The sequence below is a fragment of the Macrobrachium nipponense genome, chromosome 4 (genome assembly GCF_015104395.2).
Source record: "Macrobrachium nipponense isolate FS-2020 chromosome 4, ASM1510439v2, whole genome shotgun sequence".
Lineage (NCBI taxonomy): Eukaryota > Metazoa > Arthropoda > Malacostraca > Decapoda > Palaemonidae > Macrobrachium > Macrobrachium nipponense.
In genome coordinates this window covers 125,091,401-125,117,221 of record NC_061100.1, presented here as the reverse complement: position 1 = coordinate 125,117,221, position 25,821 = coordinate 125,091,401, and the positions used below count along the sequence as shown (strand labels likewise).

At 35.9% G+C, this 25,821-nt stretch overlaps 1 protein-coding gene and 1 long non-coding RNA gene across 20 annotated transcripts in view; one reads left to right on the top strand and one right to left on the bottom strand.

Annotated features, from left to right (window-relative positions):
• LOC135211130 (uncharacterized) overlaps positions 1–25,821 on the bottom strand; it is a 269,153-nt gene that overhangs the window by 32,925 nt on the left and 210,407 nt on the right. The window lies entirely within an intron of this gene.
• LOC135211127 (neuroglian-like) overlaps positions 8,427–25,821 on the top strand; it is a 318,561-nt gene continuing 301,166 nt past the window's right edge. For 16 of the 18 annotated variants that reach the window (XM_064244261.1, XM_064244257.1, XM_064244256.1 and 13 more), the window contains exon 1: positions 8,427–9,282. The gene's annotated coding sequence lies outside the window, so the exon portion shown is untranslated. The remainder of the gene's footprint in view (positions 9,283–25,821) is intronic. The other 2 variants (XM_064244245.1, XM_064244246.1) reach the window with 2 other exon arrangements.

The following is a 25,821-nucleotide window of genomic DNA, read 5'->3' as shown; positions in this document are numbered from 1 at the left end:
TCAATACAGATTACAAATGAAAGCGATACTCATTTGGGCCAACGGCTACATTTTCTTGACTCCATTGTGTACAAGATGTTCGATGGCCATTGGAAAGATAAACAATAAAATCTCAGTAATTCTTGTTAATGACTTTTACTACGCCTTGGCTTAACCAGCAGGTGAGTTAATCCTAGAAACCTGTTCCTCACCCTTTGAGGACATCAAAATTGGTATATATTGCTTTAAGCCTAGGTATTGTTAGTATATCCGAGTACCTTTTGTTATTTTTTTCCACTGTATGTAGTTTGCTTGCAAATGCCCTAAGGTACATAAAGGAGGTTGTTTCAAATTATCGTGGCTATGTGCTGTTTATATTTTATACAACGTGATAAAAGTTTATTATGGATGTTTGTATGTACACATATATCTATACCCACGTATATGTATACAGTATATATATATTTATATATACATATGTATATATATATATATATATATATATATATATATATATATATATCAATGGTGTGGGTACAAGGATGTGTCACTATTAGATTTATGTTTTGAATTATATGAAAACGCCGCCACTCAGAGATCAGACAATTTTATGACTGTTCCCTTTAGTTGGAAAAAAACAAAGGGAAAACGAAACAGTGGCAGTGATTTAATTCTAGAAACAGGAACTGGGGCAGATTGGGATTTGTGTTCTGGACTACCGCCAGAATACACAGAATGAATATCTATGACCCTTTTATTAATAGAGAATTTTACGATTAAATCTGATAGTTTATATATATATATATATATATATGTATATATATGTATATATATATATATATATATATATCTATATATATATATTATATAATCATATATATGTATGTATATATAATAATATATATATTTATGTATGTAACTGAATCACGAATATTTGGAACGCGATTAACATATAAATAAAGGTAGAAGCCACAAAAGAAAGGTAAACAATGGAGTGTGCTGCGAGACCTTTCGACTCGAGGTCCTTTACTTAGCAGAGTCTGCTAAGTAAAGGACCTTGAGTCGAAAGATCTCGCAGCACACTCCATTGTTTACCTTTCCTTCGTGACATCTACCTACCTATATATATATAATTATATTATTTATATATAATTATATCTATATATATATAAATATATATATAATTATGCATACTAATATCATATAGATTCTGCTACTATTATATTGATATATATAATGCATACATACATATAATTCTGCATACATATATATATTGATATATACATATGTGCGTAGTCTTCTCCATACAAACGAGTTGTTCCGTTCCGAGAGTCGTTTGTGAGTTCACACTGTTTGTAAGTCCAACAAAGTTTGCCGTGACATCAAGGACTGTAATTAGCCTCAGGCATATGGGCCCTGTGTGGTAATAAAGCCTTCTGTCAAGACAATTGTGTCTTTGTACATAAAATAAAGTTGATCATAAACAAAAAATCTTTAATCTTCCCTTGAAAATGAAGGACTTAAATGATCAGGAAAAGCTTCAATAGGGGAAGAGGTAGACTAAAGAAAGTCAGAATTAAAGAAAAGGAAAAAATTATGTGGAAAAAACAGAGCCCTAAAGAGAAATAAAAAAGTATGTAGAAAAAACAGAACCATAAAGTGAAGGAAAAAAAGTGTGTGGAAAAAAACCCTAAAGAGAAGGAAAAAAGCATGTGGAAAAACCAGAACCCTGAGAAATAGCTCTAAAATTCCTTTTCCTTATCCACACCGCTTTCCCTGCGCTGAGCGGTTGCTTTGCCGCGTCTTCTCCAGTCCATCCAGCATGGTCACAAGACGAGGCTAAGTTTTACGACAAATGCCTTAACAGCTGTCAACCACAGTTATCGGCGGTGGGCCTTTGAATGAAAAATTCTATCTACAGGGCAGCAGTTATCCTCTTAGTCGCCTTGACGACATTAGCACCCTTACCACAGAGTAAAAGAAACTCCCTCTAGAATTGGGAAGGGTAAAAATGTGACATCATCAATAACAGAAATGAAGGCCTGGATTAAAGAAATAAAATGGAAATACACCTGTAGAAGGAAAGAGTAAAACTACTACAGTAAGTTTCGTTAAAAAAGCATCAACCCTGATTCCGTCAAAAGTCGAGGATGTGGAGGGTAACGACGAATAATTCTCAGGAGTTCTGTATTGGAGACTGCTAAACATAATCTTTGAGGGAAGGAAAATGTTAAGGTAACTGGATGGTAGTTGGAAAGATTGGAAGATTCACTTCTCTCAGGGATTGCCTTGGCCTGAGCACATTTCCAAGAAGAAGAATAAGAGTAGGACTTAATAGCAGAGGACAAGGTCGTTATAACACTGGACAATGATACAGTCGCAGGCGGTACTGCATAAGACGGAACGAAATAATTTTACTTCCAAAATGAATATGAAAGAAAATAATGGCATTCCATTTTCCCTGAGAATATGACGGCAGGCCAATAACAAACTAAAACATCAATGAAAATCGTTCCAGCCCGTAATGAAAGTTAAATGAAACAAGCAATGGAAGATACAACAATCTAAAAAATATTGCCCGGACCATATTCTTGTAAGGTAACTGTCCTAATACAAATGACTCTTTTCAAAGTTTACCAGAGAAAAAAGTAATACATGATCAATTTAGAGAGTACCTATTAACTCATGAGTTCACTGTTTTTTTTTTTTTTTTTTTTTTAACTTGCACAAAATATTTTATAATATCACCTCTTCATTTCTATAAATGTGCTTTAAATGCTCAAACTCGGAAATGATAAAATTTCTAGCATGATAACTTCGTTTCATCATTAAAAGTAGTATAAATGAACCTACTTAGAGTGCATTTATGTTCACTTGAAGTTCATAAACCCAATTTCACTTTATTAGTTCATCGTTCGCAAAATTTGATTTTACTAGCGTTTACTTGACGCTTGATAAGTTTAACTGAACCGTTTTCAGGCAGCTGACTAAAGGAATGCTATTTACTCACGCAAGTCTACGCATCACAACCCAGTATGGCAGGTATCCGGCGACAAAAGGTTCATCGGAGGGGAAGAGCAGTATATCAGGTCGTTCTCAGAAAGGACTTCTCTTCCCTTCTGATTTACTGAAGAGACGAAAATCCCGCAATTCACAACGGTGCCCAAATATTTGCTAAAATAGATAAGAATGACCCTGCCCAGAGAAGTATAAGAATTCCACAATTTGGTGAAAAGGCAACCAACCCAATTCCACGAACCAAAGTTACATGTTACTAACCCATTGCCCCGTGAAAAATCTCTCATTGCTGTACGTATCGTAGAGAATGCAATGTAGGAATTTACAGTGCAGTGAATCAGGATTAAAAATAACCGCAGCTATGATGAATAAGACAGCAACAACTCGAAGTGACGCTGAAGTTTGGTGAAAATAGATATAAATATTTGCAAAGGTTTTTTTTTTTCTTGTGGTTTTATAATGTGAGCATCAAAGAGATCCCAAAAATAGTAGTTTTCCTGTCAAAAAGTTAAACACAAGTGTTATTTAATGTCATCGTACTTCCTTAGTAGTCTTAATTTCCTTTGGTTACAGTTAGAATCTTCACTTACGCCTTTCTTAATGTCTCTTTTTATTATATAAAATGCCGAGTATATGGCAGTCGATGTTGACTATCCTTATTGTATCGTGCTCATGTGATAATCAGAGTAAGTTAAGCGGGCCTTTTCCATTATTTTCTCCATTCTTGCTCTTAATTCCTTTTAGAATTGCAGTACTTTACTTCTTACTATGTCGCTGTGGTTCAACTAAACTTACAGTTTAATTTAATTCTGTTTAGTTTTCCGTTAAAGATAATCTTAGTTCCATCATCAAAGAAGTGTTTAAGCTTATTTATTTTGAAGAGTATTATTTTCTACTGTAGAGTAATATAAGTAATCACGTTTTTCAGTGAATGATTTTTCCACTGTTGACGAATCTTACTTCCTTCAATAGAGTCATTTTAATTCCTTAGCGTAAGTTACCCCAGCTTATTCTGCATATGCCATACTAGTGCCTCCTATTACTTTACTTTGTGTTGACTCACTTGGTATATCATTGCTGTTACTGTAGTTAGCGTAATCTTATATTCTTCAATTAAAGTTGGCCTAGTTTGTTCGCTTCGAGTATCTTAGTGGCATTATTCAAGAAAACTTCGTTTCTTTGTTAAGAAACAAATCTTTAGTTTGAGACAAACTATTCCTTTTCTCTTTGAGTCATCTTCGTTTTTTCCGATAAAGTAGCCTTAACTCATCCACCGTCTGGCAATAATAATTCTTCTACTTCAGATAATCCATGACCTCCCTATATGGTATGGTCGTCGAGGGTTCTACTTTTTAGCTTGTCAGCCTTTGGTAAGCACATTTCACCTTCATTTATCGTGGTCATCGTGTCTCCCGTAATTCCTTTACTTATTTCAGTCGTAGATTATTCATAATTGGCCGCTGAAAGTCCTTGCTTCAGGTATTTCTGGCTCCCTCAGGAAGACCTCTCTTACAACACTGAGGAGGTTCTGAACTGCTGAAGCACGTTCAGCAAAATCAGGTCTGTTTCAGCTATCTAATCTCTTATGTTACTTGTACTACAGGTTATCGGGTTACTAAAATCTAAAGAAAGCATAATCAGATCTAATTCAGCTATTGTCACCCTTGATAGATAACAAGTTAGACAAGTCCTCAACTCTTACACGACGTATTGCCTTCAGGTAATATGAATTGATGGTCCATTTTTAAAATATGGATTGCATGCAATGTAGAAAAATTATCGGAAAACATCCATTGCCCGGTGATACTGCAGAAGAAGTTTCGTTTGAGTTTATTTTGAAGAGATTCCGCATAAGCAAGATTACTACAAGGAAGATTTACAGAAGTGGAGAGATAAAGTTACAATAATACCTTTATTCGTATGAGTGGGCTACAGTGCGTTACTAAGTTTATTTTAAGAGATGCAGCCCAAAATAAAACTAAACCTAAGTCACGCTGTAAAATAAAGCTGTATATTCATGAGACAATGAAAACTACCCAAGATCTGTAATGAACACGAATAGACACATACGAGTTTGGGCAAAAAACTCTTGATCTGATGTTTCAATTCGTGGTTCCGGATACATGAAAAAAATCTACAACCTTCACAGGACTTAACAACCTAGGATGCCACTTCTCTCGATAAAAGGATGGCTCTTGTTCGCCTGAGAAGAAAAATATCGAAAAGGAAGAGAGAGAGAGAGAGAGAGAGAGAGAGAGAGAGAGAGAGAGAGAGAGAGAGAAGATGATTGAAGACAAGATAAGGCACACGGAAATTGAATGTTCAGATGACACCATAATTAAAGTAATCAATTCAAAGAAGCATTCGGAGAGAGAGAGAGAGAGAGAGAGAGAGAGAGAGAGAGAGAGAGAGAGAGAGAAGGGCGGGGTGGGGAGGGGGGGGGGAGCGGGAGGGAGAGTCATCATGCTAAGACAAGGGCATGAAATATCAGATAGAAATGGCACCAATATTGCATCAGTCAGCTAAAGAACTATTCAAAGATTTAATGTGGGAGCTGAGAGCCCATATGAATTTTGGGAGTGATAACAGTGATAATGAGCTAGGAAACATTAGCACTGATTTTCTAATGTTTTTTTTATTATCGTTACTAGAAATAGCATTATCACGGATTTAATTTCGTCAACTATTTTTCATAGTTATTGTGCAAGTATATCTGGGTGCACTTGTATCCTCATTGCAATTTATAAACCAGAAATAAACCTTAATATGATTACAATATGTATGTATGATGTACATATTACAGTAGATATTACTAACATATTTACGGTACGAGAAGTACGTGCTCTCCGCACACAAATATTTGGATAAGGACCATATATATATATATATATATATATATATATATATATATATATATATATATATATATATATATATAGTGTGTGTGTGTGAGTTTGTGTATGCACACATATATTGTATATATATATATATATATATATATATATAAATATATATATATATATATATATATATATATATATATATATATATATATATCTATATATATATATATATGATGAAACAAGAGGGCCATGGTTCGAGTACTGGTTAAGACGAACTTTAACGAAGTTCCATTAAATTCCTTTTTACCTAAATTAACCGAATCAGTGATGTACACATCTGGTAGTTAGTCGAATTTTCTGAACTTATTTAGGATGCTTTGGACATGGGGCTATGAAAATGCTGAAACCATCACTATTGCGTATTCAGGAAAAAGAGTACACACAACATAAACACACATATATAGTATACATACAAAATGATTTTCATCATATAGATGGATAGTTATAAATTTCTTGTCGATGTAACTTCCACATTCTCTCCATCTTCTCTTAAATCTGTTTATATCTTAAACGCCTATGTAATGCCTCAGTAGTATTTTTGGTTCTTAAACTCCTGCTGCTCTCTGCAGAGTTTCCTATTTTTTTTTTATAATATTAGGGACTGTTAGCACAACTACGGCTCTCTTTCAGTATTTGACAAAAATGTCTCCGTCAACATGAGGGTGCATAATCTGGATCGATCTTTAGTAATAAAAAACAGAGAAACGAGAGATACTGGCAGTCAGAGAATGAATAATAACATATAAACTTACATTTTATGAGATATAAAGAATAGCGCAGTGCCATTAATTAAAACAATCTGAATAAGGAGACCTCAACATTTAATGCAGCCACCCATAGTCCATTATTTTCTCTGTTCTTGAATGGATATAAAAGATTTGTGGCTCTTGCGAGCAAGATAAAGTTATGGCACGTCTTTCACTCTCGCCTGATTCTTCCAGACTCTCTCTCTCTCTCTCTCTACACGTGTCTACTTTCTCTCTCTCTCTCTTTTTTTCTCTCTCTGCAAGTGTCTGTCCTCATTCTCTCTCTCTCATGTGTCTGCCCCCCCTCTCTCTCTCTCTCTCCCTGCAAGTGTTTGCTTTCACTCTCTCTCTCTCTCTACTATTATATTTTGATTTTTCGTGTTTGTGACTTAGAAGTATTATGTAACTTGCACCCTACTCTCCTTCTAGACCCAAGTTCTTCCTCACCACCTCCCCCCCTGTCTCTCTCTCTCTCTCTCTCTCTCCTCTCTCTCTCTGACTGCTTTAGTGAATTTAAGGGGAACTTGTCTGCAACGGAGTTTTGGCGCGCATCGGATACCCGCGCAATGCGGTCCTCTTCACAATGTCATACGGTGGTTATGTGCGGCTGATTTGTCTGTGACGTCGCTTGCGAGATGATGTGTCTGTGACGTCATAGGCTGGCAGTCTCATTGGAGAAGATGTCCACGTCTCCAAGGTCTGGGAAAATATCAACTGTATGCTGTTCTAATTTAGATCGGTTATAGTTGGTAAATTCCGATTATGAATTCTCTAACATTTTAAGTTCATCTCAGTTTGCAAATAAACACATTTTAATTTTTTCATTTATCTTAATTTCTCGACTCTATTTCTCCCAGTATTAGTGATCATTACCAACGAAAACTATCACGAATTTTAAAATAACTTTCAAATAATTTCCACGAATTCCGGACGTTGTTTTTACCGCCTCTGACAAATGACGCATGCAAATACTTTTTAAGTCAGCTTATTAATAACTCATTAGTTCAGCATCAATAATTAGGGAGTTCTCGAAGTTGACAAAGAGAGAGAGAGAGAGAGAAGGGGGGAAGGAGACGGCTCTACAAAGAATGAAGAAGTGCATTATGTAGTCCATGTATGGGCGGGGCTGAGTGCCATCAAATATTTTGGGGGGCCAAACAAGACTGAAGGAAAGAGATATTAAAGGGGTTCGCAGAGAGAAAGAGAGAGAGAATAAATGTAAAGCAATAGATATACAGGGAAATAGTTACACATTATTGTTGAAAATAAAATTTATACATATCTGTCCATACATAAACAAACACACACACACACACACACACACACATATATATATATATGTTTTGTATGTGTGTATGTGTGTGTGTGTTAGTATGTATGCAGGGAAGTATAGGTATGCATATAGTTACAGAGAGAGAGCAAGAGAATCGTGTATTCATGGCTATGTTAAAGATTTATTTCTAAGGGAACTAGGAGTTTGAATACATTAAAATGCTATTAACTCGTATGAACATATACATACATACGTGCATACATACATATAATTTATATATATATATATATATATATATATATATATATATATATATATATATATATATATATAGAGAGAGAGAGAGAGAGAGCAAAAATGAAATAAGTTGTAGGTGCCGGAAAGGCAAGCACAAAGAATATGAAGGCTAAACAGATTAGAGAGAGAGAGAGAGAGAGAGAGAGAGGGAGAGAGAGAGAGAGAGAGAGACTCCGGGACTGGAGTGCCGCCGTGTGTGTGTCAGTGCTTCCCTAGACACCATAACACCCACACCGTCATACCGCAACCACCCACCCGACCAAACGCTCGTTCTGAACCGCGTTCCTTCCCGCAACACTAGAACTAGAAAGCTCGAAAAAAGCGCCTTTTTCGAGGATGACACCCGCTGGAAATATTCTTTCCTCACGCGGCAAGTTATCAACAGTAAGTTCAAGATTTGATGAATTGTGGGAAACACAACGGTTGATGTAATAGACCGAAAACTGTAACTGAATTAGTGTTTCAGACCTGGTTCACAAAATCATTATTTGTTAGTTTTAGATTCGGGTGGAAAATACAGAGCATATGCCTCGGAATTCGGTGAAGATGAATGGTTGCTAGAGGGTCATTTTATAGAGGGGAAAATCTGGTGTCAGGTGGGGTTAATTCACACCACGGCCCGTGGAAGATAGGCAGAGATATTCGGCACCGATGAGGCTGATCGCTGCTATAGTAGAGGCGCGCATACGGAACTCCCAGCCGACGGGGACCGAGGGGCACCACCATCAGGGCCTCTCTTTCTAGCTGCTGCTACGGTGTTGGGACACCCGCCTTACTCTCCCTCTCCGGTCCTTCAGGAGTGATGTGCCTCGCCCTCTGAAAAGCAGGGAGGGGAGGGCAGCGCCAGGTGGCTCGTCCCTCCTGTGTGTGTGCATGTATTGGTGTATGTGTGTGTGTGTGATCTGTACTGGAACTGGTGCCAATACCATAAGGTTTGGCAGAATAGCAGATATTTTCATTAACAGATGGTTGTAATATTTATGAATGTTTTCCTTAGCATTAATGAGTGACTCTACAGCGACAAAGTAAACAAGAAGTCGGCCTAAATCGACAGCTACATCTACAGGTGAGTGTGAGTTTGATATGTTTCAAAACACTGTGTTTTATGACTAACCATTTCTACTGCCAATTAGAGCCACCACGTTGTATATGTTATATAACATATACAATATATTATTCAGCATTCGGTATTCATACCGAATCTTGTGCAATATATAACATTCGGTATGCTTTGAAACAATAAGCTAGTTATTCGTGGATATGTGTGGATAGTGTAACTATCATTTTTTAAGTTTATCCCCGAAGTTGCACGGACGTTAAGTTTTGACCCGTGTCTGTCTGTCTGTGAACAACATTTCTCCAATAAGTTCTCGACAGATTTCAATAAAGGTTTGTGAAAGTGTCAATTAGGAAAGGAGAAACAAAAGTTGATTAGATTTTAAGACGGGTTTAAAACTTGTTTTTACCATAGTATAGGTGGCTGTCTTTCCTATGGTGACTAATTATATGGTGTTATAACTCTGTTACATCATAAATTTGATTTTACTGAACACTAAGGATGTCGTAACAAATATGTGTATCGTATTTAGATATCAGGTTAGGGCTCACTTATATTTTGTCTTGCTTATTCCTACAATTAATGCACTGATTTCAAGTTGATGATTCAGCTTCTGTTTGGAGGATCGTGAATATAAGTATGTCTAGATACCCATGATGAATATGCCTCTTGAATATACCGGTATGCATGCATCCATCCACACAGGCATACACGTATATAAACAGGCACATACACAAACGTTCATATTTGTTGACGGGCATCCGCACACGCAAATGTTTATTCATATATTCTTTTCTTCATTTATTTACCTGGTCTAATCTCGAGTAGCGCCAGTAACTGTAAGCCAGAGATGAAAAAGTCACCAATATAAAAGTTTTGGGGAATTTATTAAAATCGACGCTGGGCAAATATCATTCAGTTTTGACTAAATTATTCGCCCGGCACGGTTTTTTTTCTGTCGATAAGAAATTGCGTTTTCATTAATATGGTTATTTACCAATGCTGCATCTAATTTCTGTCTGATTGCATTATAGTAAAAATGGAGAAGACAATTACTGAGATAATTTTATGTCTATTATTCTTCGTCGAATAATACCACGTCTTGATATGGGAAGCAATTCCCTTCCAGGGAATTGGATTTAGCCTCTAAACAATATGTGCTTCAGAACTCTGGGAGTACTGGGATGGTGCAGGGTGACGGTCTTGGGACATGAGAGAGTGTGTTTACATACTTAGTTTTATTGACACATTTTCCTCAAAATACTGAATCTATGTATAAAACTCACACACAGATCGGCAGACACGTATATACACACATGTATGTATGTATGTATGTATGTATGTATGTATGTAAACAGAGTTTACATACGAGGAAACTAGAACAAAGGAGTGCAAGATCTTTTATCTTTAAAGCATTGTCACACAAACTACATCTCCTTCTTCTCAGCTTATTCCTTAGTCCAGGTCAACGTTTTTATTGAGCCTCCCCCAACTGTTTCTGTATGTTTCATAATTGGTTTTGGCATAATTTCTACCGAAGGACGCCCTTCCTGACTCCAACCCTCCCTATTTTTCCGAGTTGGGTTGGCTTGTCGCCAGTGACTGGATTTTTCGAGCAGACTCAGTGTTACGTGCAACAACTGAGATTAAAGATTAAAGGAGTACATAATGCTTAAAAAGGTCAGTAAAATTAAGGTACATATTCAGATTATGAATGACTGTCTTTGAGTATCTCAAGTGCTGGATTAATCAAAGAGATGCATGGGTTACTAAGGTTTTTAACACATCTGTGAAACCACTTTCGAATATCTTGATCAGAATAAGGTTAATTGTTTACGGACCTAGAGTTAGAATAATATTATTTTCGTTTGCCAGCTGTACAAAAGCAAATTGGTTCCGTGGTAGTATAATGACACGATTCAATGATATTGTCACTATAAATCTTTCATGATCTGCATTAATAAAGCTATAAAATGAAAATATAATTTGTTTAGGTCCAATTCTGTATACTATTGACTTCGTTCTCCAGGTTTTTCAAGAAATAAAAAAAGAATCTCAGTAATTCTTGTTAGTGTTCTTTGCCTCTCCTTGATTTTTCCAGTACCTGAGTTATTCCTAGACATCTTTCCCTCACCTGAAGAGTTACCTGAAGTATAGTGACCTTTGTATGTATGAGAATGGTTATATACTCCTTTAAACTCAGTTGTTGTTTGTAAAATTTAACCTCCGTTGCAATTCTTTCTCCTTTTTTTTATTACGTGTACATTTCTTGAAAATAAGTTAGAGTGAAGGAGAAGGATCTTCCACTCTGTCTATTCTATGTCAAGTTGTTCTTTCCGTGACAGAATATATAGTATATATATATATATATATATATATATATATGTATATATTATATATATATTATTATATATATATTATATATATATATATGTATATAATATATATATATCTATAATAATATATTATATATTATATATATTTATATTATATATTATATATATATATATATTATATATATATAATATGATATATATATATTATCATATTAGATATATATATATATATATATATATATATAATTATATATATAATATATGTATATATGTATATATATATTATATGATATATATTATAGTATATATATATATATATATATAATATATATATATATATATATATATAATATTCATATATATATATATATATATACATTCTGTGCCTGAGTTTTTCTATTGTCATATCTCATTAATCATAAATACTAAAAGTGATTCTTTTAGCCTAATCTTTTCCTTCACGCTAATCCAATTGTTTTATTTGAATAAATTTCTGACGCTTAGGCTTAATTTTTAATGATCTTAACTCATGTTTATGAAATTCTCAAAAAACAATTTTTTGCACTCTTTGTAATTTGGTCCGTATTTTATCTTTCTTTCTTTCGCCTTTGTTTCTTTATTTTTCTTCCTGTTATTCCATGATTAATTTCCTCTTTATTGTCTCTTCCTATGTTACCTCTCTCCTTACTCTCTTGTTTTTCTCTCTCTCTCTCTTTCAGTCTCTTTAATTTGATCTGGATTTATCTTTTCGTTCCCTTTCAGCATTTTCACCAGTTTCTTTTACGACATTTTTCCCTTACCTCTGATTTTTCGACGTGTCTTCGTTGTGATCTGTAACTTTTTGTTTATTTTTACATTTTTGTTAACGTGTATTCGAGTTCCTCTCTCTCTCTCTCTCTCTCTCTCTCTCTCTCTCTCTCTCTCTCTCTCCTCATTTTTATCTTTATATTTTTTCCTATTGTATTCCTTTCAATTTCAAGTTTTTTTTACTTTTTACTTATTGTAATTTCGTGTTGTCTTCTCTCCCATCACCTTCTCTCTCTCTCTCTCTCTCCTCTCTCTCTCTCTCTCTCTCTCTGTCCTCATTTTTATCTTTATGTTGTATCCTATTGTATTCCTTTCAATTTAAAGTTTTTTTACTTTCTACTTATTGTAATTTCGTGTTGTCTTCTCTCTCTCTCTCTCTTTCTCTCTCTTGTATTCTTTTTTTAATTTAGTTCGTTTTTGCTTTTTATTTATTGTAATTTTGTGCTGTTTTCTCCCTCACCACCTTCTCTCTCTCTCTCTCTCTCTCTCTCTCTCTCTCCTTTCCGCTCTATCTATAGCTCCTGGTGCGTATTAGTTTCCTGGACGCCAGATCGGAAACTCTCAGACTCTGTCCCTTTGTTTCTCCCGCTAATCAGCCTCACATCACTTACCCCGACAATATGATGTGACTGTCATATCTCAGAATGTATTCGGGAGAGGAAATTGGGGGCGATAAATGCGGCAACAGAGGTTGAGACGAATAAAGCTTAATTCTGTCGTCTTCTCTCAAGCTCCGTTTTACTCCCAGGCCGTTTAATGCGGTCTTTTCTTAACAAGGTTAAACAAGGCAATTTAGTTCACGGTGCTTAAGTTGTTCCTCCTGTGTTCCCCACGGGACGGAAGTACTCGGGGTCTGCTTACCGAAAAACAACAAGGGCCGTCGGGTGGAATGACTTCTACGAGAAGTAGGAACTGCGGGAGGCAAGGGATCTCTGGCATGTAACTTTATCCTAATCGTTTCGGGAGTTTTTGCTGAAGTTGGTTTCTGCATAACGAATAATGAAATATATATATATATATATATATATATATATATATATATATTATTAGCTATATATATATATATCATCTATATAATGCGAATAAATCAATTATCTCTTTTTTCAACAGATGTGCATCTGTTTGGTTCTTTGCAAGGATAAGATTGGCACATGAAATGCACGCATACACAAATACACACGCACACACATTTATGTTTACATGTTTATTTAATGCACGTGTAGTTTTCCTTTAGAATCAGTGTACTCCTTTATAGCTTCTCATGGCTTACACACACACACACATATATACATATATATATATATATCTATATCTATATATATATATATATATATATATATATATATATATATATATATATATATATATATATATATATATATAAGCAAATAGCACAGGAAAAATAATAGGCAGAAATTCGTAGCCGAGCGCTTTCGTTCTTTAATAAGACATCGTCAAAGTAAAAGAAATAAAGAAAGAAAGATACAAAGAGGGTACAGGGTCCCTGTTTCTCGGCAAGCCTTGAAGAGTGAGGTTGCTACGCCCCCAGTAAGATAAAGAAGATTAATAAATAACTGCGGCTGCATTGACAAGTGCTCTACACGTCTAGCTGCAGTTGCTGGAGGACATGGAGAAGCTGCTCAACCTTCTAGCAGCACTAGAAAGAAAGTCTTCAATACTGATAAAAGCGAAACTACCACTTGAAGTAATTTTCCTATATAATAAGTTCAAAGATTCTGCTGACAGTCAGGTATGAAAGATTCGAAGCGTATAGAGCTCATATAGCACTCAGCTTCTTGGAGTCACTAAATGATATGGCTTTTAAATGCAGTGAATGAAAGTATGAAGTGGAAGGTAACATTATTTTCAAGTATCAGAATCAATTTGAACGTTATCACCAACAATGCCCGGTGGTTCGCGGATTGGAAGCATGCTGTGGCATTTATTGGCTAAATAAGTACCTTGAATTCAGGACCAGTTGTTGTAAGCTCCGGATCTGCGTTAAGACTATTGATATACTTATTTTTTTTTAATGAGTGAGCGAATAGCTGAAACAACAGGTTATATTATTTGCGCTCTGCATCATCTCATTTTCAAGGTCGACACTCCTGTCAATAGTTAATTTAAACACAACGAAGGGACAAACTTATGTCCTCGGGAACACCAAAAAGTGATAGGTCAAGGATCAATAACACGTCTTCAATGGAATATGAGAACATCAAAGCATATCAGAGCGACGTAGGGAAAATAATTTCTTCATTGCCGCTTGTTTTTCTGTTTTATTATTTTTTTTTGGTTATACTTCCGTCATCACTAGATTTGAAGAGCGAAAAAATGTTTAGGAAAAAAAATCCTCTGCACTTGACTGTCAGCAAAAAAGGATAAAGAGGTTTGGATTTTCTGTTAGTTTTTCCCCTTTTTTTGCTGCAACAGGTCAGTGTAATCACATCCTATGATCTTTCTGACTTTTTATTGTAGCAGGTATGAATTTATAATCATAATTATATGCAAACACAAAGTCAGTTGGTGCATTGCAACTAGTTTGTGTTTGAATATAATTATGAGTATAAATTCATACATACTACATTGAAAAGTCAAATTTATGCAAAATAAAAGTCTATGAACGTTAAATACTGTCATTCCTTCTTATCTTTTCCATCGTGTTCTATGAATTCGCTTGCAGAAATTTCTCCAGCTTCATTTTTGCTTTGTTTCTCGTTCTATTCCGATTCTTTTAATTGCCGTTCATTCTCCGTTTCGGGTCATATGATCGTACACGCCACTAAGTGGAACCTCATTTTTAATTCCATAATGATGTTCATTCGAGTCAGTTCATTTGAATATGTAGTCTAATTCATCCTTTATCAAGAGTTTAGTTAACTGTCCTCTTGGTTTCTTGTACACTTTCCATTGATCATCTTTCTCCTCCTGATGTTCACATTTCCCCTTTATAACCATCGTCACGTTCATTATGTATCAAATTGAATGAATAAAGGATTGACTGACTCCAACAAGCACAGGCAGTCTACTGCGGCCGCCTTCTCCAACCCCCACTTTTTTTTTGTCCTCGCGAAGTTCCTGTCACTCGATCCCCGTTGGAGCTGCAGAGCGTAATCCCACCTCGCCCCGAGACATAAGCAACGACGTCACCACTTAACGGTAGTAAAATGTCTGAGGCTACATTATCATGTGTTTAGACAGGCTCGTGTACCAGCCGGGTAGGAGGGATTAAAATGAAGTTAATGAAGCCGAACTATACGTGCCCTTCACTTGAGCTACCGAAGGCATTCCCTGCCTCTCTGGGGCCCATGTGGGATTGATTCCCCTGCCCCACTCACCCCCTTCCTACTGGGGTCAAGGTAGGTTCTCCCTTCTAACCCACTCTATTTAGGGGGGTTGATGATCGTGTCCCTCCGGAACTCGCGACCTCTTGCTGCGACAACAGGAGGGTTGCGTGGGGTTGATTTGGTTGCTTGCTTTCTTTCTTCTCTTCGTACTTTCGTTCATTCTTTCGTTATTGTGTGAATTAGACCACTTGCGACTGATTGCTTACATTCAGAACAATTTGAATGTTGAATAGTCAGTCTTGAAATCTGGGTCCCTGAGGTAGCCCCTACGTGGGGGTTGGGTGTTGGGGGGGCGATAGGACCTAAGGTGGAATTGGATGATCCTGAACAAAGAGGCTGTCTGAGGAGGGGTAATGAGACCTGAGAGCACGCCAGTGCAAACAGAATCACAGATACGAGTGAGCTCTTTGATGTCCAAATAGGATTGTTGGTGACTTCAAATCCAAAGTCTCTCCCAAACCACTCTTTGCAGGTGGCTGATTCACTTGAAACACGAAACTGTAGGTCGTTTGGATTTTGGATTTCATATGTTTTACTAATGAATTCTACCCACAGATTGTATGCAATACATATCCTAGATTCTAGCGATTGTTTCGTAGTATATCTTCTTAGGAAAGAGACATATTCAGAGGTTCCCAACGATTGGTTTTATTGATTATACATTCAGTCACTAAAGCATAATCTGCCAGTATAAGTGAAGAATGGTTAACTGAACAAGAGTTAAAAAATCCATTTCTTCGTTCCTCTTACTTTTTCATCAGCATCTAAATTGAATCGGCTCTAGTACTTGTGTAATACGATACGGGCGCCCAAAGCGACGCACACAAATATAAACAAGATTCCTTTGTGCATTATATATTCAGTCAGCTCCCTATTTCAGGCGCTAATGATGTCATTTAAAGTAAAGTGTCACAATAGCACAAACGCACCTCGTGATTTCGTAACGCTCTGAGCGAAACTCATCGAATTTGCTAAGTGATTTATATTTTATCTTTTCCATCGTTAGAATGCACACATCGTCCAAAAGACGTGAACAAATATTTGATTTTAAACACCAACACAATATTACAATAGAATCGATTTCCAGAGGTTGTCTATGGCAAGTTCCATAAAAAAGTTCAGGCATTCTCGCATGATCGGTTATCAAGATATTTGAATTTCTGCCTCTTCAAGACGTAAATGCCGCCAAGTGTCTTTTTCATATTATGTGCCCGTATTAGTTCTATTTTTACATTATTTTTGGTTTGAAATTAGAGGTACCACGAATCTAAAAAAAAAAGGAGGAAGATGGTCCCTTTATGAGGAAGGTCTTTCGCTTCCTCCGTGGTTCAACCCTCCTTTTCGCTTACTCGGGGAGTAATCCTGCAAACTACTTTGTTTATGTTGTTGTTGTTGTTGTTGAGTTGGGGGGGACCGGTAGGAAAACCTGAAAAGGTCTGAAAAGGTGTTTGACGTTAAGTTAAAGGTACAGGAATTTTAGGATAGGACATTTATGATTTATTTATTAGAATGAAAATGTAAAAAATAAAAAATGTGCATGTTAAACAGTACAGAAAAAATATTTCTAATAAAATATAGTCTCCTTTTTAGATTTTCGCTGGTGAAACAACAGGCTGCCTGGCCGTAGATTTTAGCATGTTTTTATTTATCAAATGTACCGAATTTAGAGGCTATATTTCTGTTTAATTATTTTGTGTTTGAACTTATAAAAGAGAATATATGGACATGTTTAATTTATGTTCTTTTATTTGATCCTTGTTGTTAGTACAAATAGTGCTAATAACGAAGACCACGGTAAGTTAGGAATATAATGTTTGACACTTATGCGTCAGGGGAAACTCTTGCACGTGTCCCGAGTAAGCCGGAGGTCGGATCACGCCTTGTTTCTTGTTTACTTTAAGCCAGGAGTAGAAAAGGGCATTGGGTTGCCTACCCAGATTTAGTAATCTTTAAGGCAGTTATCTCATTCTTCAGGAATAATAAACCATTATGAAACTTTAAATGTAAAATATGTCAAATATTTCAAGACTGCCGATTAAATTTCCTGCCCACAATGACAACGATGTTACAGATATTTCAAAGTTATTGCTTCAAACTGAACTTCCATCAAAAAAAGAAAGAGACAAAACTTCGCTGTATATATACTCCATCTAAATAAACTTTCTTCTATAGGATATCATTGATTTTGAATCTTTTATTAATCATTAGAAAGGCAGAAGAGCCAAAAACAAACGTCAGTTTTTATATTTTCCCCTGCACGATGTGGACATCCTTTGCGATGATTCATCAGGTAATGATGAATTCCGTTGTATACATGTGAGACAAGGAGTTCTGGGCTTACTCGAAAGTTCACTAAATTAGAGGAAAGAACCGTAAGGAATGTTCATAAAGAGAAAGGAACCTTGGTTTTAAGAATCTCATTCTACAGCTTTTTCACAACTAAACCGAAATTCTACAAACAAAGAAGTGCACAAACCCTTGGGCATTCTAAAGACCAAGTAACTTGTATTTGTTTTATACAGAAATGAACACAACCTCAAAACAAACAAAGTCCGAAAGAAAACAAAAGTCCAACTCGAAGGAAATCGATGAATCGATGTGATGCTACACCGGGTTGGATAAAGGATTCGAATACAAATGAGTCTTGGTTTAGAGGTTTCGACAAAATTACTGTTACACAATTGTCTATGCAACGGATAACTCCCGGATACTCCTTAAATATGGTTCAGTTGAGTCGAGTTATCGAGTTCCCGTTGACCAGAGAATTCTCATTAGAACGAAAAGTCGTAGGCAAGATTCTTTCTGAGTTTCTGAATGAAGAAGGACCATTCTTAGCTCCTTAATCGATGTTCGAGAGAGTTCAAAACTTTCTTATTTTCCATTCACTGAAGTAATAAGAAACATGTGGGAGAAGAAGAAACCCGAAAAGGTCCTTGGTTCATTCTAGAGGTTCATAAACGCTCAATTCCTATTCAGTCTGTCATCAATGTTGACTCACTCTCTATTAAGCAGAGTATTCATTCAGTGGGAAATTAAATCCAGGGTTTTACTGACAGTTCTCTTTTTTGTGACTTCAATTGGTTTTGTAAACATTCGACAGACCAAGGAAAAAGGGAATTTATCCCGAAGAGTTAACAGATGAAAGCAACTTTTTTTTCTTATTGCTTGCATATCACTTCAATGTTAAATTACTTTCGATCGCAAATCCATTTCCTGTTTCATAATTTTCTTATATCTAGTATATACATGCATCGCAGATTCTCATAGATGAATTGGTTGATAAACTAAAAATGGGAGAAAAATTTACTTTGGTAACGCAAAAGGTGTTTTCATAATTATCTGGGGAAGACATGAGAAGGTATGATACAACGTATCCTCTGTCCTTTTATGCAGGCAGTTTAATTCGAGTTCTTAATCACGATAACTGTTTGGAAGTAAAACTTAATAATCTCATAGCTTAATGTTATATCCCAGAAAGGGCTATTACAGCATTTTTGCAACTTGTAATGTGTCAATCTTTTTGTTTCATTTCTGTATGTTTTTTCTCGCGGTATTTGAGATAAATATACTTTTTAAAAACGATTCGATTAGGTCCCTTCTTTCCTTCCATCATTGTCTTTTCCTTTTCAAATACTTATTTCCTGTGATTTATTCTCAATATCCAGTTTGTTGTTCTCTTTGTCAAAATATATCTTCATCAGTCCCTTTTCTCTCTGACCTATTCAGGAATTTATAGGCGCCTTGTATTGTACATGATCCTTCTTTTGCTTATTTTCTGATGCCACTGAGGCCAAAACTCCGGCCTCTACTTACGACCGAAAAGAGATAAGACGCGTTTCCTTGCTCTCTTTGCATTATGGTCGACCACACTTGTCTGTTGTTACTGGAGAAACTGAAATTCAGTCTCATAATTAACAGCGATTTCACTGAAGAAAGAAGCAGCAGGGTCCAGATCTGGTTAGATTTGTATCAATCAACCGATGAAGGATTTGAATATATATATAAAGTATTCTAGTTTTTCCTTTAAGAAACAGCATCTGATGGGGAATGGAATATCTTCAGGTGTCTGTACCGACTCTTCTTTTCCATGGAATGAAATACATGTCGCCTTAAGTCAGTACTGCAAACGTTATTGCTTGCATCGGCACCAGTGATCTGTGTTTTATGTCTTCTTTATACTGTCCTCAGGGACAAATTTCGTTGCGCATCGCCCTATGTTAATGAAAAGATAGGCTCCTGGGGGTTAGTTTCTTTTATAAGAGCTGCCCTTACCTTCTCTTGCCTTCACAAATTTTTCTGTTTGCACACTGCGTTTTTGGAATGGCAGTTGTCATTAACATTTATTTAATTTCATGCTAAAGAACAATTACTTCATCATATTCGTACACTAAAATTTTCAAAACAGCAATAGTTAATTTTCTTTTGTAAATATGAAATTCTTTTAAACGTTGCTGTTTTATCCTCCATTCACATTATATCTTCAGTTCCACACACGTATATTAATGTTTACATTCTTTCACAAAAATTCAGGTATGATTAGCATAGTTAACCAAATAGTCTGCATCTTTTCATGGCAGCAGGAAATGATTATTTTTCTTTACCTACAAATAACAATAAAAAAATGATCAAAGCATCCTTCAACCAGATCCAGATTCTTAACCACACTAAAATCCAGTCACTTGTTCTCTGAAGCACTGGGAAGAAAAATCCAAAGCAATTCCTTATTGGTTTTCTCGACCTCCTTCAAACAGACATAAGGCAAACAGTCAGACAGATAGACCGACATACTCAAAAGCTGAACCAAAGCTATGGCTTCCTTAGAAGCGATAGGTATGCTAAGCAATCATGGATAAGGTCGGGAGAATCAGCCCGACAGACATGTGTTTCAAAAGAGACCACCATCCACCCACTTTTTTCTCGGCACCTTCCACATTGCAACTTTAACAGGGCCCTCAAAAGTTTTGTAAGATTCATACTTGCATCTTACACACTTTTTCTTTAGCCTCAAACTTCTCACTTTTTTTATATGACACTCTCGGGCTGGAATATCTCATACATGTCAAGGATTATAAAGAGCACACACTCACACCCACCTAGTATGTATATATATATATATGTAAGTATATATATGTATATATATATATATATATATACAACACAAATACGCACATATGCATACATACTAGCATACATATATACATTTATATCTATATACATAATGTATAAACACACACACACACACACACACACACACACACACACACACATATATATATATATATATATATATATATATATATATATATATATATATTAATGTTCGAATACATAATATGCAAATGATGCATATGCATTTATATACGTGTATATGCTCCGGTCTTCGTTAGTAACATTCGACAATAATTATAGCAGACGCCAAGAATGAAATAAAAGATGAAAGTACCCAGCGCTTACGTGCCATTTCAACACATTTTAATTGTAGAATAACACGAAAGCACTCGGTATCTTCATTTTTTATTCCTTCCCTGTAGTCTTTACCACAACCAACTCCCAACCCTACCCTTTTCTCTCTCTCTTCGTGAAAATGTTGATACTTTAATTTTGACTTTATGTATTTAAATATTACGTATCTGTACTACAGTTTGTCGGAAAAAATAAATATATGATTGTATATAGTACATACACATTATACACACACACACACACACACACATATATATATATATACATATTATATATATATATATATATATATATATATATATCACCCATTGTCCGTGTGTTGCAGTACGTTCAAAATAAGTAAGGGCGTGTTTGTTCCTCATTAAATGTAAGGCAGCAACACTGAGCACGACTGGAAAAAGAAAGAAGTTCCCGCTAATCGCGCTTAGACCTGTTTTCAAAGAACGCTTATGGCTGCCTTGTTTTGTTCCCTCGATCAGTATTAGAGGAAGTTTTGGGAGGGCACCACTCTCTCTCTCTCTCTCTCTCTCTCTCTCTCTCTCTCTCTCTCTCTCTCTCTTACCTCTGAGTCAATCCCTCTCTCATATTCCTTTCCCTCTCGCCTACGCAGTCCTGGAATCCCTTTAAAGATATCCTACGAGTCGCGCGCTCTCTCTCTCTCTTTCGATGTTTCCATTTGCCTTTCCTCACTGTCTAGCCCCTCTTTCATTCGCCCTCCCCACCACCTCCTCCTCCTCCTCCTCCTCCTCCTCCTCCTCCTCCTCCTCCTCCTGCTCCTCCTCCTCCTCCAGCGCGTCTCCCTTCTTTTTTCCTCCACGCCCACGATTGCCTCCGCCCACACTCACCGATTTGTGTGTAGGCAACAAGGAATATTTCTCTCTTTCTCTCGCCCACTCACTCCCTTTCTCTTTCTCCCATACTCTCTCTCTCTCTCTCTCTCTCTCTCTCTCTCTCTCTCGTGCCGCTCTCTTTCTCAGCATAAGTGTCTCTCGCTTACCGTAATATCACCTTTATGAGGCTTCGGTGTTATGTCATTAACATTCACCATCATGTTCATTTCAGGGGGAACGGGCTCCCTCGAAGCTGTCAGTCCCCAAGAGGGTCACTGGACTATTAGCATCGCTGGTGGGTCTATGCACCATCTGCCCTCACCCTCACCATCATCACTGAAGTCAACAGTCTCCTGATCTGAGCCAAACAACGCCATCATTATTGTTAGTTTTGCTATTATCCATGTATTGGGTAACCTGCTCGAAGATCATGACGATGATCAATATCTGTATCTTAGTGTCCTTCCCTGGAGATCATTACCGTCATTATCACATTCATCTAAATACATCATACAAGAGACATACAGTCACCAGGTCATTCAGTTCATGTGGGCTTTATAGGTTCAGGAGTCTTTCACAGTTTCTGTTGTTTTACATGCCTTTCATATTTGTCCTTTCAAGCAGTTTTTTTTTTTGCTTTTCAGTATACATCTTTTGATTTCGAATTGATTTGATTATGCTCACACGTTTTCAAACGGATTAGTAATTTTAGAACGATTTTCCTACACTGCTATACTGGGAATTAAAAAGACTGATGTTAATTTTATGGACACGAGGACGACTCCCCCGTAATGCTGCCCAGATGAGCCAACGTTACAGAATCTAGAGGTCCCGAGTCGCTGTAGAGGACAAAGGAGAACTACTTCGAGAGCAACTTTGAATTGCAATTTGTTTTTGGGTGCATGGGGAAAACTTACCTTCTCATTGTTTTTAGTGTAAAAAAGTTTATTTGGAGAACAGTGTCTTCGCAAAATACTTTTAAGAAGAGCTTTTATTTTCGATAAAATTTCTGTCATGACAAATTTAGAAGTTTGTTTGCAAGTATAGAGCAGTTTGAAGAGCCTTGTCAGTGCATATATTATCAAATAAATAAAAGGTGTTGAAGGGCTGTTAACGCTTGTGTGTGTGTATATATATACATATATACATATATATATATATGTGTATAGTGGGTATATATTTATATATGTTATATTTAGTATTATTAATTTATTGTTTATTATATATATATATAGTATATATATATATTATCATCTCCGCATATAAGCTAATATCCAGTCTCCCCACTTTTTGGTCTCATCCTAGTAAGTATGAGATTTGCACGTCGAAATATAAAAAGAATGGACCAAAGATACTGTAGACCGACTTGAAAGGACTGCTTGAAAATTGCTTAAACTTGCAAGAAACCTGAGTTTGCTGGTGTAATGGGTTCCAATGGGCCCAATAGCCAATGGAACAAGTAAGAGAGAGTAATAGCTAAATGTAAATAAATACGATGAATATATTTTTCTTTAAGGTGACAATAGAAGGACACTGATAACTGAACAAACTCTAACCAATGAAGAATCGGTTAAATTCAAAACTAGAAACATCTGGAATCCAGAGGCAAGGAATTTATTTTTTCTTTATTACGAGGAGGAATAAATTCCTATAAATTCCCCATCAACTTAATAGTAAGTTCTGGTGCCTACACCAACTCAACGATATATCCACAATACGAGCGTCTGTGGCGTTCAGGTGTTCATAAACCTTGCAAGTACCCGAACGGAAACTCCAAAGTTACACTTATGACAAGATTTACGAGGGAGGAAAAGTCCCTCTAATAAAGGAAAAATCGATGCAGAAGAGTATGGAGGAGGAGGAGGAAAATGGAACATACCGTTTGGCACCATTTTATGCCTTATGTTTGCGATTTGATCAGATCTGAAACACTGTTTTTTTTCCCCTTTTATTATCGGGTGTTTTGGATGACAAAGCCAAGTTGTACAAGCGAGAATTCACAGTCCTATAGATATTGCAAAGAATCGCTAACCCTAGGGACAACCTGTTTGATCAAGGTTTCAAGTATTTGATTTTAAGACTATTGGATTCGTGTCTATTCTCCGTAATTCATCTGTAATTTCTGAATTATTTAACCTGTCGCTTTATCAAGTGGTATCATCACCCACATACATTTCTTTTGAGATTAACCCTGTTTCAAGCTGTCCTACGAGTATATGTACTAATGCAATATGTTTATATATATGCATACAGTATATGTATGTACTATATATACATATATATTATGTATACATATATATATATATTACATTTATATATATATATATATATATATATATATATATATAGGCATATTATGAATTTGTATCACATCTTAATTGTATATATATACATATATATATATATATATATATATATATATATATATATATATATATATATATATACATAAGTAAGGTGTGATACAAATTCATAACATGTCTACGTGCAGCTGACGTTCGACTTTGTTAACATTGCAGAGGGGGTTGGATATCGATTCTAATTACAAATACCTGAGTTCGACAGTGATTTGTAAGGTAAGAATCGGTATCAACTTATACCTCACTTGTTGGCCGAAATTATTATCAACTAAACAAAAAAATTCCCCTTCGGTTAACATATATGAAAATATATTAATTCCGAGGTAGAGCGAATTGGATATTAAAGGACATTTGTAGCTTAATGCATGTATATGAATCACGGTGATGTGATAAAAATTCATATATATATTGTAAATATGAAGGCAAATACCTCGAAGGGAAAAGTGAAACAACGGAGTGGTTGCTGGCAACCGCACCGCTGTTTCACCTTTCCTCCGTGGCGTTTGCGTTTATTTATACATTCCTCACGTTCCAAATATTCGTGATTCAGTTATGTATACATATACATACATACACACACACACGCATATATATATATATACATATATATATATATATATATATATATATATATATATATATATAGGCCTGCATCAATTGAAGAACACAGTACAACCAATTATATATTTTTCCTCTTGTGTACTGAATTAAACCAGCGGAAATGGGACTAGTTTAAAGTCAAATGACTCCTTTAAAGGTAGAATTATGGCAGAAGTATTCGAAATCTGCTGGGTGCTCACGAAGGTCGAGCCGCGCTTTACATAATGACTAGCGTGGTCAAACATTTAATATTGAAAAAATATTAAACCCCGTTCGGTGCTCACTTATGAGATAAACATACATAACCTTTTGGGCTTTTAATCTTCCTTAAGGTTAATTTCTATTCATATCAAGCTTCTAAGCCCTGTTGCAAGCGTCTTCTGGAACGTAGTTGCCCGGTCCATGCCCTTACCTCAAAGTCCCTAAGAGAGCTTATGTGTTTGGCATTCATAGTGATCATTCATTTGATAACTGTCTAAATACATGGTTTTACCTTTACTGAAATATATATCAACGTGTACTGATCAAGTTAACGTCCAGCATCCACTGATGGTTACTAATCCCACTCATAATCAAACCCAGTTTTTCTTAACTGTTCGAAGGGACAGGGGTGTAACGGACTTGTTACTAATGTCATAAACTTATCAATCATTGGCAGTACAGTTAGAGGATAAGGCATGAAAATAGTTCTAATTGCAGCTTCCATCGAATGAAAGATAACATTTCAAAGGGCATTTACTCCAACGCAGCCCTTTTGACATCGTTATCGTTAAATGGGAGTGGAACTGAAAATATAAAGGTTGCT